Source organism: Wyeomyia smithii, chromosome 2 (assembly GCF_029784165.1).
Source record: "Wyeomyia smithii strain HCP4-BCI-WySm-NY-G18 chromosome 2, ASM2978416v1, whole genome shotgun sequence".
NCBI classification, from domain to species: Eukaryota; Metazoa; Arthropoda; class Insecta; order Diptera; family Culicidae; genus Wyeomyia; species Wyeomyia smithii.
In genome coordinates, this window is record NC_073695.1 from 6,101,092 (window position 1) to 6,120,488 (window position 19,397).

General features: G+C 37.6%; 1 protein-coding gene across 4 annotated transcripts in view; it reads left to right on the forward strand.

Annotated features, from left to right (window-relative positions):
* The first annotated feature begins 900 nt into the window (after positions 1 to 900).
* The window catches only part of LOC129723941 (neurotrophin 1), a 65,270-nt gene continuing 46,773 nt past the window's right edge, over positions 901 to 19,397 (forward strand). Inside the window, exon 1 of one of the 4 annotated variants that reach the window (XM_055678439.1) lies at positions 901 to 1,027. The gene's annotated coding sequence lies outside the window, so the exon portion shown is untranslated. Of the gene's footprint in view, positions 1,114 to 1,184; positions 1,480 to 19,397 lie in introns of those variants that run through there. The other 3 variants (XM_055678440.1, XM_055678441.1, XM_055678442.1) reach the window with 3 other exon arrangements.

Here is a 19,397-nt window from a genome sequence, read left to right on the forward strand (position 1 = left end):
CCGGGGCTGCTGGGGTGGCAAACCCGTTTACCGATGCTGTTATAGCCTGTTGATCAACTTTTTCCGCTCCCGAGATGCTGGGCGGTGTGCTTTCTCTTCTCACGAGCGAATCTGTACGCGCTTTGTTGACGGAAATCCAGCAACAGCAGGCGCTTGCCAAATTCGGCATGTCACAGCGACAGCCGCCCCGAAGGGGTTCCGGTTAGTGTGCACCCTTGGAATTTTACGAGTACCTATACCATTTGCGAAGTGTTTACACAGCAGATGGAACGCGGTTTGAACTTAGTGATTAATTAACAAGCGTAAAAATGGTGCGCCGTGGATGCTGATGAAATGAAAAGGTTGAGGAAAAGGGAATGAATGCTAGGAAAGAACTGGTTTGTACCTTAACCTTGACTTTCTTTATTTTGATTGTTGCTTTATGTGTCTATTCACAACTGTTTGATAGAAGATGAACAAAGTTCTATCAATTGCGTCGAGAGATAGATCAAATTCATCGCTCGAAAGTTCTTTTAGATTTCCTACTTCAATCAAAATTCTCTCTAGGTCATGGACGCTCTTCTATTGAACATTCTAATCAAAACATATTTTGTCCGCACATTTTCGAAACATCAACAACGGCAACTCAATAGCAACCTGCTGTGCATTGTATCCCACAGTTTTCATTTCTTCTTACCACCCCACTACGTACCAGTCCAAGCTTACAGTACCACCGCAACGACCGATCACAACGGCTCTCCGTTACGGGTACTCATGCTCGCGATGTGAGCCACTGCTGCTGGCTGCTCTGTGGAGGCCCCCGTTGATCCACCAAAGTCAGCTTCAGATTCTTTCTCTTCTTTCTTCAGCTGCAGCAGCAGTCCACCGGTTGCCGCAAGGTTGAGGTTGCAGTGACTTCCGCGAGGATCACCGCAGGCGGGCAAGCTCAGTCATTAACCGGACTCGAACGGAATCGCAGGTGTTTTCTTTGGTTCTCGTGCGTCTCAGAGCGCCATGTTTGGATTTTCATCGCACTGAAGCAAAGCAGGTGAAGCAAAGCAAAGTGTTTGTGTGTGCGAGAGTGTTGGTTGATTCGCGGAAACTTGAAGCTCTGTCCCGGAATAATCCTCGGAGGTGCCAATATCGTTCGGAACAAGCAATTAATCAATGACCGTTAACGGGGTGTGCGTGCAACTGCGTTGCTCAATTTCGAGAAAGTGACCGCGAAGTTTTCCCTGATCTTGTTTCGGAATGCGGTATGGGTTCGCTGGGAAGACCGAGGCTGCGGATTGAAAGAATTGATATCAGGACGGGACACAACTTTGCGGCTTCCCGGCCAGAAGAAAGCCACTGAACAAGCGAGCAACATTTATGGTTTATTGTTTACGATGATAATCGTGGGATTTTGAAAACCGAACGCTGCTGCTGCTGCTGCTGTGTGTTGGCTGTGGCGAGAAAGCGAAAAGATTTCGCTTCGTTATTTATGTTTGAAAACTAGTGGTAAAACTGTGCGCGCTGAGTGCACTCGAAACTGTGCCAAAAGTGTTTATGTGCGCGAAATTGGATGACCCGAATAAAGAAAAACACTTCAATTGATAGTTTTGATTCACCATGTGGAGATGTGCGGTTTGAGCTTTGTTCAAAAATTGTCAGATTTTGTTATTGGCACGATATATCAAGCGGTTGAAAAGACAATCATTACGCAATGCATGAAAAAATTTGCATGCATTTCAGTAAATCTTCCCACAACCTCTGATTTTATCAAAGTTTTGTACGTTGTTGTCATTTTATGTCATATATTCGTTCATCTCACTTTAACTACAGCAATAAGTTGAATTGTGGAAAATTGTGAGGGCTCTTCTCTTTTCCCGTTTTAGTAAATGCAAATAATGTAATAAAAAAGCAAACTTTACTTTAGTTGGGAATACTTTTTCATTGAAGCTCTCAAATTTAAGTTTGAGGTATTTTTTGCAATCATTGTATATTTTAGACTTGAATCGAACAATGACACTGGTAAAAACAGGTTCTGCCCTGAAGCTCAGACTGGAAAAAATTGGTAGATTATAGATTTTTAACTATTCCTGTAAATTTAGATGCTCCTAGCAAAGATAACTTTTTCAGAGACCTAAATGAGTAAGCTTATCTAATATAACCTGAACTTCACCTGAACATTAACACCGTTCATATTATTGATTTTTTTAACATGTAAGTTATAATTACTCGTGTATTTCGTTACGCTCCACAGTGAAAAGTCAATCTCATACATCTAACACTTAGCTAAAAGTAGTGAAAAGTGCACTCACTATGATGCCATGTGCATTACGAATGAGCAGGCGATGATTCTATGATTTTAGCTGATGTCAACTTCTGTTGTTATTATTATTATCACTCTTCTGTAAACTACCGTACTGACAATGAATTACCACAAATATCACGCTCATCTTGACAGCTTGTTATTTTGGAAAGAAAAACGGAATCAGTTACGGTTGCAAGCTAGCTTCATTGAGGTTGTGCGAACATTCGTTCAAATTTAGCTGCAAGTAAGATTAATGGGTATTTACATTAAAACAAGGAAATGAGTTTCGTCTTGCAGCATACTAATCTTTTCCGTTATTTCTCCTGAAGATACAAAAAAAAAAAAAAAAATTGGACCCGCTACTATTAGCAAAATTAACACAATACTAGTTGGATGGATGACCTCCTAAAAGCCTTGTACAGGCACTGAGAAAAATCAAATTACTTCAGAGAGAACTCAACAAGTTCACGATCGTTGACAATGAAAATTCAGTAATCGAAACAAGGTTGGCAAAACATTGGATCATTTGACAACTGTCTACTGCGCCAATTATTTACCAAATGCGATGATTTTTCTTACTTCATCACATTCAGCCAGTGTTGCGATTTTTCAGTGTCAATTTAACATTACTGTCGCGGTCTAGTTGCACAGCCTTTGAAAAGCAAAACAACAGGTTGTGTCAGAGAAGTAATTTCTGTTCATTTCACCTTCAACATCGCCAAGACGTTGGTAATACTGAATATCTGGAATATGATAACTGAAACAGTTGCGGAGACGAAGTGAAATCAAACATTCGAAGTATTCTTAAAAGCAAAGCCTTGCTGCTACATTCCCATTCGGAACTTGACCTTCTGTTTAGTTACACACAGACTTCACAGCCGACTGTTTAGTGTACAGGACAACTGCGAGGCTAGCGCTATGATCCTACTGACACTAACAATCGCTCCTGAGCCGGAACTCGAACCTACGACGACTGGCTGGTTAGGTCAGCTTCGTACCTCGAGACCAACTGGAAGGTTAAAGGTTCAAAGTATTCTTAATCATGCTTATTACAAATGGCTTCAACTTTCGTTTGGTTCGCAAGTGAACACAAAATCGAATAGCAAATATGTTACCAAGACTCTGGCATGGAAACAAAGCCTGGGAGGCTCTTGAAATATAGTAAATTATTCGACTTATTTATTTATTTATTACCAAATTGCTCAACCAACAGCAGAGCACTCAATTTGATCAATTTCCACTTTTTGATTCACCATAAAACTTTCAAAATGCTTCTAACTTACTATTTTTCACGCAAATGCTTTTTTCCCGATGTCGATAACATTTTCACGTCGGTAATCACTATAATATTTTTCACATGTACTTTTTACAAATGCACTCAAACTATGTATACTTTATCTTTACACTAATGAACATTGCGATCGTGACTAGTTTTCGCAAAAAATCGGTCTAGTTAAATGGGCTAAAACTTACCTCAAAAGTGTAGTCCTGAAATATCGCTTTTTTTCTCTTCTCAACTAAACTCGGTTCTACTGCCCATATTTAAAAAAATTGTCTAATATGCCATTTTAACCAAAATCGAGGAAACAGTTTCTCGTGATTGGAAATTTTAAACACCCCAATCAACATCTCTACGGAAGTCGATTGTCAAAAAAGCATTTGTAGAAGCAGCAAATGGGAAACAGTTTTGTCTAATATCTAAAATAATTGAGAAAATGTCTAATATATTGAAGTTGCTTCGTTCTTCGTGTTTTAAGAGCTTGAATCTTACGCTTCCGCAATGGTTTGATCAGGGTGCACGGAACATCTGTCTCGTCGTCCTTTTCGTCCTCATTTGTGCTGCCATACTGTTTTAAGTAATATAAAACCATTTTTCCACAACCCAAACACGATATAATTCTCAAGATATGCGTATTAGCCGAATTGCACACGGGTTTGCCAACTATAATTGAAAAAACGGGCTACTGCGTTAAAAATGCTTGACGGATGGTCGCAGATTTTTCTGTCTGAATGAAACGGCAAGGTTTTGTCTAGCATACAGGGTGTTAGGTAGCTCACTTAAAATCCTGGAAGGGGTGATAGAGGACCCTATTTGATGAAAAAAATCCTTCAATGGATATGGTCAAAATTCAACTACTGCAGAGTTATTCACCTTTCCAGCTTTCGGTTATGTTTGCCTTCCACGAGGTCTATCACAAGAAGTGTGATAGCTAGCTCATTTCTGTTGATTTCGTTGGAAAGCTGAGAAAATTTCGTAATCAATGGTGTCTTAAAAATGTCCAACTAGAGAAAAAAGGAAGCACTTAGAAAGGAACAAATGTGAAATCAAATGTTTTTTGAGAACTAAATTGCAGTTTTCTCTCTGAAATGTGTGATGAATATGAATTTTTTTGTTAACTAAATTGAACATTGAAATCCATTCTTCAAGTTGTTCTTTGACATCAAGCATCTAGCTTTATTAGTTTAGCTGCTATTTCACTTTAAATTGAGCTAGCTATCATACTTCTTGTGCTAGATCACGTTAAAGGCAAACATAATCGAAAACTGGAACAAGTGAATAACTCTGCAGTAGTTGAATGTTCACCACATGCGTAGAAGGATTTTTTTTCATCAAATAAGGTCCTTTATCACCCCTTAGAGGATTTGAAGTGAGCTACCTAACACCCTGTATATGAGGGCTGATATACTCATTACAAAAGTTATCTTGGACGTTCAATACTTGTTGTACCAACGTAATCATTCAAAATGCGTTTTTCTCAATGTCATGTCTATAGCATATTAAACCATTTTTCAATTATGGGCAGTATACCATTTTTTCTGATCAAATGGTGATTCTACAAAAAAAAATTCTATCGTTGTCCTTCGATATTTTAATGAAGAAAAAAATACTGCTCGAAATGTGTTAAATGATTACCCTTGGTGATGTTTAGCAAATAAAACAGTGGCGCCATTTTGAATTTTTGATAGATCAGAAATTTTGGATGTTTTTTCGACGCCATTTTGATTTAAAGCCAAATATCGAAATTTCTAAATTTTATTTTAGTATTGTAGGCGAGTTAGGGAGAGATTGACATGTTGCTAATATTTTAAGTGAATCAGATGCCTATCAATCGATTCCTGAGTCTTTTTCACCTAATATAAGACATAATTTGACTTCCACTTTTACATATTAGCTCATTGCCATAAATACTCATAAATACTCGATATTATTTCGCTTTGTGAAATATATCAAAACCATGTCAAAACCGTTTACGTAGAATCACCATTTTGAGCTCAGTTTTTGTCCGATTTGAGATCTGTTTTTTTTTAAAGATGGGTAAGAAAATGCTAATATGTGGATAAACTCTTAGAATTTTGAAATTTAGCTTAAAAACAAAATGGCATCGAGGAAACATCGAAAATTCCCGATTACTCAAAAATTCAAAATGGGGCCACCGTTACCCCTTAAGGTGAAATGTGTTCAAACTCGGGGAAATTTGTTTATGAGTCAAAATACATATATACGTCAAAATCACACATAGAAGCTAAGGCAGAAGAAAAAGTAAATTTTTGTTGCACTGTGTAATCTTTTGCTAAGCGACTAAGTTTCTAGTCCGCTTTTGTTATCCTGCAAATTTTATTCAAATGTCATACGCAAACTTATCATGAATTCTTTGAAAAGAAAAAGTTGTATTCTGGTAATTTGTAATGCAACATTAAGTGTTTTCATTACAGCACCGCTATGCGATTTTAGAAGATAAATGTTTTTTTAATCTGTTCAATGCAGGGCTTAAAAACGCCAAATTAAAATTCATCAATGACGCTGTTCACCGCTTTCAAGTTTCCTTTTCGAGTACTTCAACTGTCAAAATCAATACAAAAGCATTCGAGTAGTTTTAATGTGATTCACTACTCGAATGCTCTTGCATTGCTGGAGTGTTCGAAGAAGAAATAAAAGATTTTCTATTGAAAGCAGAAGTGAGTAGCATCACTATCACCTGGTAATTTATGATTGAAAATTGCTTTGAGCGCTGACTAGACATGTGTCGTTTCAACAGCGGCTTATAGTGGATCGAAAAGCAGGCGCATGTCCTCTCACTGCATGCGTAATATAATGCTATTCCGATAAACCCAAGTTTTTATTCGGTGTACCGTTTTGATTTGATCGAGCAGTCGCAAGCTACGAATACTTCATAATAAAAATCGAATTATTATTGCTAGAGTGTAGTAAAAATGTATGATTATTTACCGTTCCGTACACTTGAATGTCCTCTTTCCTGTGATGTTGCTTTTTAGTACAGGGCCAATTGCAGGAAACCAGTAGGCGTTGAAAAAAGTGATAGTGTGATAAGTTTGGGTAAACGCTCGCTTGATTAATGAAATGTGTAGATGCTAAATTAAACCATAAATCTAATGATTAATGCTTTATTTTGTAAATGTTCTGAATATTAAGGTGTTCGGAAATCGAATCACATTTTAGGATAATGATTTATATTTCGAACAGTCAAATATAATTTCTTTTTTATGTCGTTATACCGTACTGCATCAAATTTCGAGTACTCAAGCAATGGTGTAACTTCTTGCACTAAAAAATCAACGAAAAATGAGCTTTCTCAACGATCTGAAACGTTTAGCATGTTGGTTATTTTATTGTTGTTGCAATTAAATGCTATTTAAATATATTTAAACACGTTTTGTACACAGAAACAGGGAGAGTTTAGAAATCGGCTTTGATTCAAATTCCGAACACTTCAACGTAATCGCTAAGAGATAGATAGGCAAACCGTCTGAATGCTGACTGTCACTTTTTTCAACGCCTGCCGATTCCCTGAAGGTGGCCTTACAGTGAAGAGTTATATATCACTGGGTGAAGGACATTCCAAGGAACGAAATGTTATATAATAATCATTGATTTTATTATACTAGCTATAATATTTCGATTTATATTGTAAAGTGTTCGAAGTTTTATTCAAAACGGTATCATGTAAATGAATTGACTGAATCATGAATCATTTAATCAATTGATTTATAGCTTCGCGGCCTGCCAAAATTTTTCTCTCAATTATATATCATTGAGGAAAAATTTGATTTTGAAAATATTAAAAATTGCGATATTAAAAATATATAAGAATTATTTTATTTTACCAAGAACAAGTGTAAACAATACACTCTAAACTACTTCTATACAAATTTCCAAGAAATAATACCCAATGGATGGTTTTTACAGCTTTTTTCTGTGATGAAATTTGCACTCTTTATCCTGTTTTCATAACTTAAAACAAAATGTTTCTGCGAATTGTTCTATTAAACTATCAAACAGAATACCCCCCGTTTTTCCTCTATTTCACTCGCTACTTGTTTTTTTAATTGCATCATATTTTTCGATTACTAGTCCAATTCACTCAGCATTTACCGATAAAAAAAAATCGTTCACGGGGTTTTCATCTCTTCGATTGACGATTCAGTGCCATTAAAAAAAGGCGTAATCATTTTAAGGGGTAATATCTACCAAATGCTCAAAAAACAAGGCTCTTTTCATGATTTTTCAAAGGACATTTGAGATGTAAGGTATATAAATAATATGTCAATGGACTAAGCAACTCTTGGAGAATAGAAAAAAAAATTATTGCTATTTTTTACAAAATGGCGGCTGTGCAGTGATTGCCGTGAAACACTTATTTTAAAAGTTCTCCCGCGGCGAGCAGTAGAAGTCGTGCCCAACGCCACCTATAACCAAAACAAAAAAGCAAAATGGCAACGGTTTGAAAAAAAAAATCTTTTTTGACAAAAAAAATCGACTTTTATTGTTTATAACTTATGTTGTTTTTAATCAATCACTAAAATCGTGTGTACTTCACTAGATAATCTAATGAAGAAGCTACAGTTAAAATTTCAAATCAATTGGATGTTAACATTTTAAGTTCTACTGCTTGCCGATTTTGAAAACATGGTTTTGAGAAAAACGCGTTCAAAGTTTCAATATGCTATAAATCTTTAGAATCGCAATAATAAAGCCCCTAATATTTTTTTTTACCTTCAGTCAGCTATCCCTGCGCCGTTAAGTTGTCCTTCCTGGGCTTTATTTTCCTGTTCTTTCTTTTTGTTATTTGATGTAAGGCTGCGCTTAGCCTCTTTCGCGATATCAGACATGCGATGCTTAGCGACTTTGACGTGGTCGGCGTCAATTCCCACGCAAAACTCAAACTTGTCACTCATATTTGTGTACTTTTAAATATAACTTACATTTATAAAGTATAGAAAAACTCAAACAAAGAACGTACACAACGAAAACGGCTAATCGACGTAACAAAGGGAAATTGTGAGTAACCACGTGCTGTAGAGACGCTATAACAATCGAAACTTGATGCAGCAGCCTCTATACTTCAAACTTGAAACACGATACCGATCAGAGGTAACTTCTGCTGGTTTACAAAGCCTCGAAAAACGAGCATCGCCAAAATAATCGAAAAATGTGATTTTGGAGCATAAAAGTTGTTCGATAAAAATTGATTTAAACGAATTTTGAGTTTAGATCAGTACTTGGGCGATGTAGATTTTGATCCTAAGATAGTATTAGGCTGATTTAAGCCAATAAAAAAATGACAAGATTTTTTTTTTGGTAGATATTACGCCTTAAATTGAGCAATCAAGAAACGCACTAAAATTCAAAAGCCAAAGTCGTGATTTACATACCACTGTTCATCGCGATAGGCGATGGTAGGGCCCAAAATTTTCAGTTCAGTGAGTAAAAATTATGCCGAAAATGAAGCGTCACTTTCAATAGAATTCCTGGAGTTTCGATGTATTGCCGCACTCTTCTCGCTGCCGATTGGAAGGAATATTCTATTAATATTCAATTCATTTTTGCGACGGTGCTACACCGTCCCGGACTACACTTTCCAGCTCGAAAACGAACAGATAAACAAGACTACATTCAGCCAGAGTCTATGTGTATATAGAGTCGCGCAAAGAGAAAATCTATCGTTTCGACATTACAGTTTTTGTGCCGTTTGTTGCGAAGAACTATACAGTTCTGTTTTACATCATGCACAAGCGAATATCATTTTTTGAAATTCTTCACAAGGTACACAGTTTTGAAAGATTACATCGGTGATGCTTTGTTAAATTTACCTGAACCAGTGTACAGGTTTAATGTTGGATTAAAATGTGTAAGTAAAACTTCGGAAAAACACATGTTCTTTATCACCAGCGTTGCCATTAAGTTTTGAATAAAATCTGGCAAAACGAAAATAAAAAGTATGGAAAAAATCTGTCACTCATTTTTGGATAAAATTCCTGGCAGAATTGAAAGTGATGACCTTTTTTTTGCTCTCGCCGGGAGTAGGTAGGTAGAGACCAGGCACGGCCCATCTCGCAGTAATGACCTTTTTGCGAGACGACGCGGATGAAATCTGGCAAATATCTGGCTCATTTACAAATATCTGGCAGATTCTGAGGTTTATCTGTTTGTCTGGCGCGCAAACAGAAATCTGGCAAAATCCAGATTTATCTGGCATACTGGCAACGTTGTTTATCACGCTCAATTACAACACTTTTCATCCACTCCTAACATTATCACCTTGTTTATTCACATTGCTCGATTGGTACCCTCGTTTGACACTGATTTGGTTTCTTTGGTTTCATCTTTGCGCGGCTCTATATTACAAACATAGGCTCTGCATTCAGCTATCATTTTTTTCGTTTGGGATTTGACATTTGTTGTTGTTGTTGGTGTTTTCAAACTACAAAGCCTGTCTTTTTCGTCATTAGTGCGGGACAGAAAAAGTGTAGTTTCAGTGTAGTCCGGAATGTGAAGAAACAGCTACTGTTTGACTGTTTCATTTTCGCCTTCTCCGTAGATCATACTGACGCGCGGTTGTTAAACGTCATCGGTCGCAGTGAAAATGAAAGTTTACTTGTTCGAGTAGTTTATTGTCAAACGAAAGCCTCATGGAAGACTGTTATTTGATAGAAGCATTTTTTTGCGAGCCGGCAGATCCATTTATTTATTGTGTCACGGCACGAATCTTCAAAAAAAAAATAATTTCAACGACAGTCGTTTCGTTCCAGTCGTCAGTCGTTTCACGTCATGAAAAGCAACCATTTGACAGGTGAAACGATTGGGGCTGATTTCTATTTGTTGAAAAAGTCATCGAAAGCCTGTTGGCAGTAAAGCTGTCTGAAGGTGTTCATGAGGTGACCGAAATCGGTAAACATTCAAAGCAAGCACGAAAACTGCTGAAGTCCTAGGAGCTAGACAACTTTATTTTAAAGAGATATCTGACATGTCTTGCCCTCTAGAAGCAGTCAGTTTTTTTTTTCGACAAGATGAACACGAATAAAACTGTTGACTATGACATTATACGAAGTGACAGGGAAAAGCTTCTTCAATCGTGTCATTGTTATTGGGTCGAAATGTGTAGCCCTGGCGGTGGAGCGTCTCGTAGTGTTGTCATAGTAACAACGTAGTAACAAAACAACGTAGTAAAATGTCAGCTGATTGGACGTAGAAATGGGCGAAATTCGAAAATTCAAAATATAAAGTATTGATCAAAAGATACTGATTTTACTACACTACAGAATGCATACGTGTCCTCAATTACAAGTTTTACGAGAATCACGTATCTGTCAAATTTGATACTTTCTTTTCAAAACTTAATCAAATTTGAACATGTTTCATAATGCCAAAAGTTTATTGAATTTATTTACAAAAAACTTGATTCAGGGTGAATTATCAGGGGCAAGACACTATTGATATATTGCGAAATATTTCCAATACTCGATATTACAAAGTATTTATCGTTGCATTTCAGGTACTTGTTTACTTATATCACAACTCCTTGTCAGTACATTATTGTCGGAGTGATATAAATGAATCTTATTTTTTTTAAAAATTTGTCTAGCCCCTAAGTGAATTTCGTTAAACTTTGAGAACTGAGGAAAGTTTGATGGAAGTATCGTACCACCAAAGTAAAACTGATGATTGATTGATGATGATGATGATTCACAAAAACTTGAATTCCTATTTTAATCTTTGATCTTATGTCATACCGTGAGCCACAATGAATAGATTTTAAGATGAAATATCACTGTTTTCGTTTTCAAGGCTCTGTGCGAAATGTGCTATCGTACATGGTAAACTGAACTAAAATAAACTATCAATTTCTCAGTAAAAAATCATCATTTACCATGTACAAAAGCGCATTTCCAATAGAATGCAAGGATTTAATGCGTGATCACTTCCACCCAGATTCATCTTATAGGACCTTAGAGAATTCTCGGATTTGTTACATAAAGTAAACGAATTCAAGAAGAAATTTCATTCATAACTACAGCTGTTTGTTGGGTATATAGGGTAGGGAACATATTCTAAGCAGCTTTAGGAACCGCCTGTGTATTCAGGCGAAATACTCGAAATGTGTTGGGTGAAACTCAAACAGTAGTATATCAATCTGTTCTCTATCGTTATTTCTGTCAGAGCTTGTTTTCAGATTGTAATACTAAGTTGGCAAACTCTAACAATCATCAATCAAAGTTACCAATCGAGGGACACTATTTCAATCACCCCGAACCTATTTTAAGCAGTTTCCATCTGTTTTGCTGGCGTTTTTTTCAGAACCCGAAGTGGCTCCTGAATGGCTGCAATACAGGTCGATTTGTTTCGAATGGTGATTTCTGTGTGATTTCTTTGTGAATAACGGTATTTCTCATATTCGTAAGACAGCTAGGCAATCAAAGTTTTCGTTTCCATCATTCAAATTCTCGATATTGATCAAAATGCAGGAGTTTGAGGCCTGTTTTCTTCGACTGATTAAAATAGGCGCTACTGCTTAAGCCGTTCCTTACCCTACCAATATTCATTTCATTATTGTTGCAGCTTATGAAGCAAAAAATCAGCATGATAATTGTTTGCTAAGCATTTTATTTTATTGATTTTTAATATGTGTTAGTTAAGCTTTTGATTTAAACTCTATCTCTGTCCCATGTAGGGCTTGCAAAATCACATTCAATCGAAAATCGTCAGTGACGCTGTTAACCTTCCTTTTCAGTTGTTTTTTCGAGTACTTTAGTTGTCATAAACAATGCAAGAACTTTCGAGTAGATTTCATGTGAGTCACTACTCGAATGCTCTTGCATTGATTTTGACAGCTTTTGAAATGCTCGAAAATGAAACAAATGATCGACTGACGATTTTTAATTGAAAATGGTTTGAGCACTTTTGGAGACATGTTTTTTTTTACTTTCGCACGCACGTATAATATTTCGATTCAAATTATGCGATTAATTTCGATTTAAATGTAGGCAAGTATCATCTTCGTGTCAACTAAAATACAGTGCTTTCGCGTTTAAGAATAACCGCTAAATGATGTGATGCAGTGATCAACGGTTGGGAATGGAACCTGTAATCAAACAGTGTCTTCTAACTGTTGATTTTTTATTTGCCTTATTTAATGAGTTGTTGCTAATACAAAAACTTGACCCATATTAGCAATCTATGCTAATCTGTCGTTCTATAACAGCGAAAGAAAGCATTTTATTATACCTTTTTTGGTACAAAAGAAATGGTTTTTATACTTTAGTAAAGAAACGCTTTTATGATACTACTGCCCGATTCTAATGAATAAACTTTTATTGATGATTGGTTTTATGTTGAAGTTATAAATATATTTCCTCAATTAGAAAGTTTTTTTTATGATAGTGCCAAATGTTTCACATTTATAGAAAGCCGAGAATATGAATCAGTTCGACCGTATGATGTAGAAAAACAAAAATTTGATTTTTGAGAAGAACAAGCTCCCAGCTTATAGTCGGTCATAAACGATTCGATCATGAATTAGTTCGGGAACAGCAAAATTAGCAGGTTAATTTCGTGACCTAATTGGCACCGCCCATTTGCGAACCTTTGCGCACCGTTTTGCCATAGATAAGTGAGGGAGATTTTCTGTTTTGTTTTCAGTAAGGTTTCGCACTCTTCCCATAAAACGGGTTGCTCTCCTTACGAACTCCTACTCGTCATTAGCATCCGTATGATAATGATGATGATCATCATCATCATCGTCAGCCAAAGGCAGGTTATTTTCAACTTTCCTGGTGCTGTATCGGAACCAAAGGCCAGCATATAATAGCAATTTGCACACCACACATAAGCAACAGAAATAAGATCCCGCTTTTCACCTTATTTTTTTGCTACCACCCATTCCAAATAGACGCTCAATTGTTCGGTGATCGCAATCGTTCGTGTTCAGTTTAGCCTTCCGATTTGACTAGATACCACATACCTACTCTGTGTGACTCTGTTGTTGTTTCACTATGATCTTCTTCATCTTCTTCTTCTTGGTCGGTTCCTCTCGTCATTGGGTTAAGGTTTCCAAGGTACATATGAAACATACACACATTTTTTTCAACCAAGCTTCAGCATATGCCCCAATATGCATTACCGTCGGTTTACATTTTGTTTCTTTCAAGTGTGCTCAATATTTGTGAATTTTGATTTTTCAAGTTGCTTTCTAGTGCTTACCTTCGATCCGTTAAGGTCATACGCGGCGAGCACGAGAGTACCCAGAAACGGAGGCTGTGGGTGTCGCTACGGTGAATAATTTAACTCTCCTCTATCCGGTTTGATTTTTTTGCTTTTTGCTTTTTGCTGAAAGTAACTCTAGAAAAACAATTCAATTTATTTTACTTCTGTCGAGCAATAAAGTAAGAAAATAGAAAATGTGTCAATCGGAGGTGAAAATTAATTTTGTTCAAAGTGTATTGAGTGATTATTAGGATAACCAGTGATGATTGAAAGGAATAAATTTTCTACACCACTTGTACGCTCTTAACAACGAATCATCAAAACAGCAACTAGTGAGGTATACAAGGATCGCAACAGCATTCGGTTGCAGTTTAATAACAAAACAACACTGAATATGAAGCACCTATTGATTGAACCAACAAATTGGCTTCGAATGATGCCAAGCGAAAAGAGCTGAATGAAAAGAGAGAAAACATGAACCTCGCCTCTTAGGAAAAGTATCATCGCGCACTCCGGCCAATTGATGGAAGCTGTCCGCGCGCGGACGCGTTCACATTCACCGTTGTTGTGGCGGCCCATCCGACCGGTAGCACTTATAGTTGCGTTGCGGAGGCGGAGAAGGAAAATTGCCACTGGTAGGCGCGAAAAAAATGTTTATGCATGTCCGTACGCATGCTGCTATCTGCTTTCGACGATTAATCGAACAGCAACGGCTGCGGTTGCGAAGGGAATTAACTATGGAAAAATTCAGTCCGATAAATGGCTTCATTTTAATTCGTAGTTTGTCAGTTCCGACGATCAGTTGGCTTAACTACAAAATACAACTTAGAGGGTTTAACAATGATTACCGAAGTGGCTTCCCTTGATTATAAATTGTACATTTCTTCAATTTTGCTGTGTATGATTGTGGCTTTCTTTACAGCCCCTAAACTGCAGTCTTACGCAACCAATGGTTGATCAGCAGAATATATAAATACGTTCAATCAATTAGTCGTTGGTGTATATTACGTGAAGTAATTCACACTTTCTAAACAATCGCTTGATCTTTGGAGTTTTGATAGCGTTAAATGGAATGCGGCATTACATAATAATTATGTTTTACGTTGTAGCATTTCTGTTACATTCACCGATCAACGTCACGGATAGCCTCGCGTGCCAAAGTTGACGGTTGACATAAAAGAAAGGCATTTCGGACATTGCTTCAGTGCAAGCCAAACAGTTATCAAATGGTTTCATGCGTTTATCCAAGTGAAAAGGTTTTTTTCATGGTTTGGCACTCTTGTTTAAAGTGACGATACGTAAACATTTCATTGGCAATATTGCTTATGTTTTATAACTTTAAAGTGCTTAGTGAGATTTACTTTGAATATTTCAAGCTGATTCTAGTTTGGCCTATTATGGTTTTTGAACTGCATACTTTTTACTTTAGTCTAGATCGATCATTTTTAGTTCTTTAATTTTTCATTTTCCCGCAGAAATTTCATCAATATTTTGTCAACCCTACAAATACAGTTAAAAGAAACAGAGTAAATTTTAGTAAAGCATGAACACGAGCCTGGGCATGATTGACCGCCTGGGGTTACTACACTGTTATTGCCAGAACATGATCAATTGGTTTCCTGGATTTACACTGGAATCTAATTGATGATGTTTGGGATTAACATTCATCCTCAATGTATTAAAACTGGTGAGACAAATCTATTTATTAGCGAACACCAACACCGTCCGCATCCGAGTGCAGTTCAGTTAGGGATTGTGTATAGGAATATGTTGACATGATACTCATCTCTATGGAAGCCGAGAGCATCTCTGCACGTCCACGAGAAATCACTGGGATGTTGGATAAAAAGATAGGGTTTACAGCATGGAGTGTTTAATAAACGGTGCGCTGCCACCGAGCCTTCCTGAAATGTCCACGATCCATACAAAATATGTAGAATTTTTATAGCGACTGCCCAGGAAAGGAGAGGGAGGGAGAGGGGGAGAATTCAAATCGTCGTAAATCTGTTCACATGGAATGTAGAAGGCCCTTAAGTAATAATATTTTTTTTTTAGCATTTTCTATGTAAAATTGGTCAATAAATCGATTGGTGATGGTTTAATTTTGGACAGGGTACGGAAAATGGTCCATTTTGCCCCTTTTCAAACTTTTTTTTTGCGTATTTTTGGAAATTTTGACCCTTTATCATGCCCCGCACAGAATAAAAATATCACAAATCATCAAAATATTTATCGATCAATTTTACATAAGAAATGCTATCTCTCAGGTTGCTAGCCCAACGGCCTCCAATTAGTTGGAATTTGCGTTCATTTTTTCCCATTGTGCGTCGCTTTCAATTGAAAAACGTTTGTTCCATTTTCGAGCACTTTGTGAGCCACATGAAAACTACTCGAATGCCATTGCATTGAGTTTGACAGCTGAAGGGCTCGAAAAGGAAAGAAGTGATTTTCAATTGAAAGTGGAAATTAACTACGTCACTATCAATAAGCTACACTACCCGCCATAAGTTTGGAATCGCTTCACTGAGTATTGCAACACCCAGTTTGGATATTGCAGCCCCCCGAAACGTTTAACGTAACCAAAAATGGGTAGATTTAAGTAACTCCATCTCGTGATTCCGAAAACCTAGAGAGTTGTGGTCATCAGAGGTGTTCTACAGGACGCCAAGGGTGGATAGGTGGCTAGGTTGAAAATTCGACCGCAATGTGCCATGTAGTTTTAAGTATTTTGAACTCAAGTTATCACGAGAATCAGACCGTTTGAAAGTTGTACAAAGTTGCCGTTTTGAGCAAACGCCAAATTTTGATCCGACACTTGACCACAATGCGGCCCTAGTGTATATATAAAGAGATAAGTGACTTTTCACCTACGCACACTAGTAAACGTGTAAACCCGTGTAAAGTTGCTTTTTTCCAACCTGTAAATCATCGCATCTCGTTGCTTCGACTTTTATCACTTATTCACCATTTTTGTCGATTATATTTAGCGCCTTCTTCCGAATTCTGATCACGAATGAGAAAATTTATTCAGAAACAAGTTTAAAACATAAAATGAGTGTTCAACTGAATTTTTGTCCAGCTGCTAAAAACGTAGCATTGCAAACAAAACAGCTAATTATAAATATTTTCCCCAACTAGTAGCACTAACACATTCGTACGTAGTAGACCTTTCTACCTTTCTAGTTTTAAGTATTTTGACACATCTAGAGAAACATTTCAAAAGGTCCTATATGCTTTGATCGATTGTTTGATCGATCACTTTCAATCAATCACCACAACTTATTAAACACCTTTTATGACCGGTTATTTGCACAAGTTGATAGCGGAGAGATTACTCTAGCCTTCCGAACGAAAACCACGCTTAGGAGAGTTAGTAAGGCTGAACCATTACCACAATAAAAGACGCTCCGGAAAAACGATGAAAGCAGATAGGACCTTTTGAAATGATTACACTGGGGTCGCTTTCGTACGCGGTGTCAAATAAGTTTAGTATAAGTATATCTAATCTGATCTGTAGTGTATCTAGACATATCTTCTAAATCCAACCAGTTAAAAGGTTGTAGATTTCAGCAGAGTTGTTCTGAAAAAGAGGTTTAATTCGAGCAGGACACTACATGTAGTATGGCACTGTACTACTATTGACGCTGATCCGAAGTGACTAGCGGCATTATCCATTGTTTAGAAATACCCATGCGGATGAAAAATTTTTTAGTTGACTAATGTCAACTTGGTACTACTGGCCGTAGACCGCCATATTCTAGGAAGGAAGAATCGCGAGATAAGTTAGGGTCAAATGTGCTGAATCGAATGTAAACTGACCTTCTGAACAATTTTGCTGAAGATCGCATTTTGCTAGAAAGTCAAAATCGCGTGATGAGTTGGGTTAAAATATGAAGATTATTGAGCTCAAAATAGCATCATGAGTGCACGTTAGTACTACATAGTGGTGAAATTCCATACTGAACTGTTCACTATCCAGAAGTCCATGACCTTTTGAACAACTTTGCTGGAGACCGTAGCTTTCTGAAAGGTCGGAATCGTGAGATAATTTAAGTTTAAAATACGACGAATTGCGTGCTCAATAGCACTTTGCAGTGGTGGAATTTAGCACTAAACATTCTACCATCCAGAAGCTTTTGAACTTCTGACAAACTATGCTGGAGACCACAGCTTTCTAGGAGGTCGGAATCGTGAGATAAGTTGTGGTCAACATACGACGTGCTTATTAGCCCCACGTAATGGTGCAGTTTCACACCAAACTGCTCACTAGCTAGAAGCCTTTGACTTTCTGAATAACTTTGCTGAAGATCGCAACTATTCTGGTCTTCGGAAACACGAGATACACATCAGTCTATTCCTGGCGAGCTATTTTTTTGTGGGGTCCTGCAAACTGGGTGTTGCAATACTCAGTTAGGCTATTCCAAACTTATGGCGGGTAGTGAACAGGTGAGACAAAAAAGAAATTGGTCTCTAGTAGTAGCACAAAATAAATAGAAAAACACGTGCTTTTGGGTTGTGACATAGATCTTCGTCAACGAGCGAATGTTGCCAAAATTCGTGAAAAAAATCTTCCACATTACTTTTAGAGTTCTACCTCGTTACTTTTAACAAACAAAAGCCCTTTAAACTTGAGATTCAAACTATTCTCCGTACCTATTTAGATTTAATTTTGTCACTATCAATATTTCACGCATATAGAGAGAAAAGAAAAGCAATGCCGAATTCGTTTTCGCGGTTTAGCTACACTTTTCTGGACTACACTTAGCAACTTGAAAAAAAAAAAACATTTTCAGTGTAGTTGCATTGCTATGCTTAATAATAGGAAAAGCTATCAATTTGTTTTGTTTTGGTCATTATCGCCATTGTCATTTTGTCTCGTTTCCATTTCATATCTCCATCTCGCAACTGTGCTAAAAAAAATTTACCTGACACTTTACCACGTGGATCAATCTCCACGTCTCGTGCTGGTAAATAAATGCGATACTCGCGTGTGAAAAGCTCGGAGCGAGCTATAGCGTTGGCCTGTTTCAGATCACTGACCACGACACGGAGCTTGTTGGGTCTAACCTTGGAAATTCCGGTCACGGCCTTGTACCCCTTCGTCAGGTTTTTCGAAATCTGCAGAATTTTTAACGGTTTCGATTTCGGTCCTGCCTTTGGCCGTATACAGTAAAGCTGCCCTGAGATCCGTCCAAGTAAAGCTTGGGGCGAAGGGGGACTGTAGAGTGGACAGAGGAGGGAGTAACAGGAGGGTCAGGGTCAGGGAGGTTCGGAGATGGTGGCGCGGGAGGCGAGCGATCTTCTACATCCATCGCGCTAAATCTAGCGCACTAGCACCGACAAGAACACGTACCTTTTAACTTCTTCCTTCCAACAGGGTCCGATTGTTCGAAACTGCAGCCGTTACTGCCACACAGCAGTGCAAATATAGCAAAACAGCAGCGAGCCGGGTGCGGAATCACTTCACGCAGTGACACAACTCACTTGTCAGTTGACCTTGAATGCGAAATATCTTTTTCACTGCACACCGTGAGATCAGAGCTACAGCCTAGAGATGGTCGGGTTTCGTGTTTTCAAATCCGAAACCCGAACCCGATCTGTACCTGTACCTGAAACCCTACT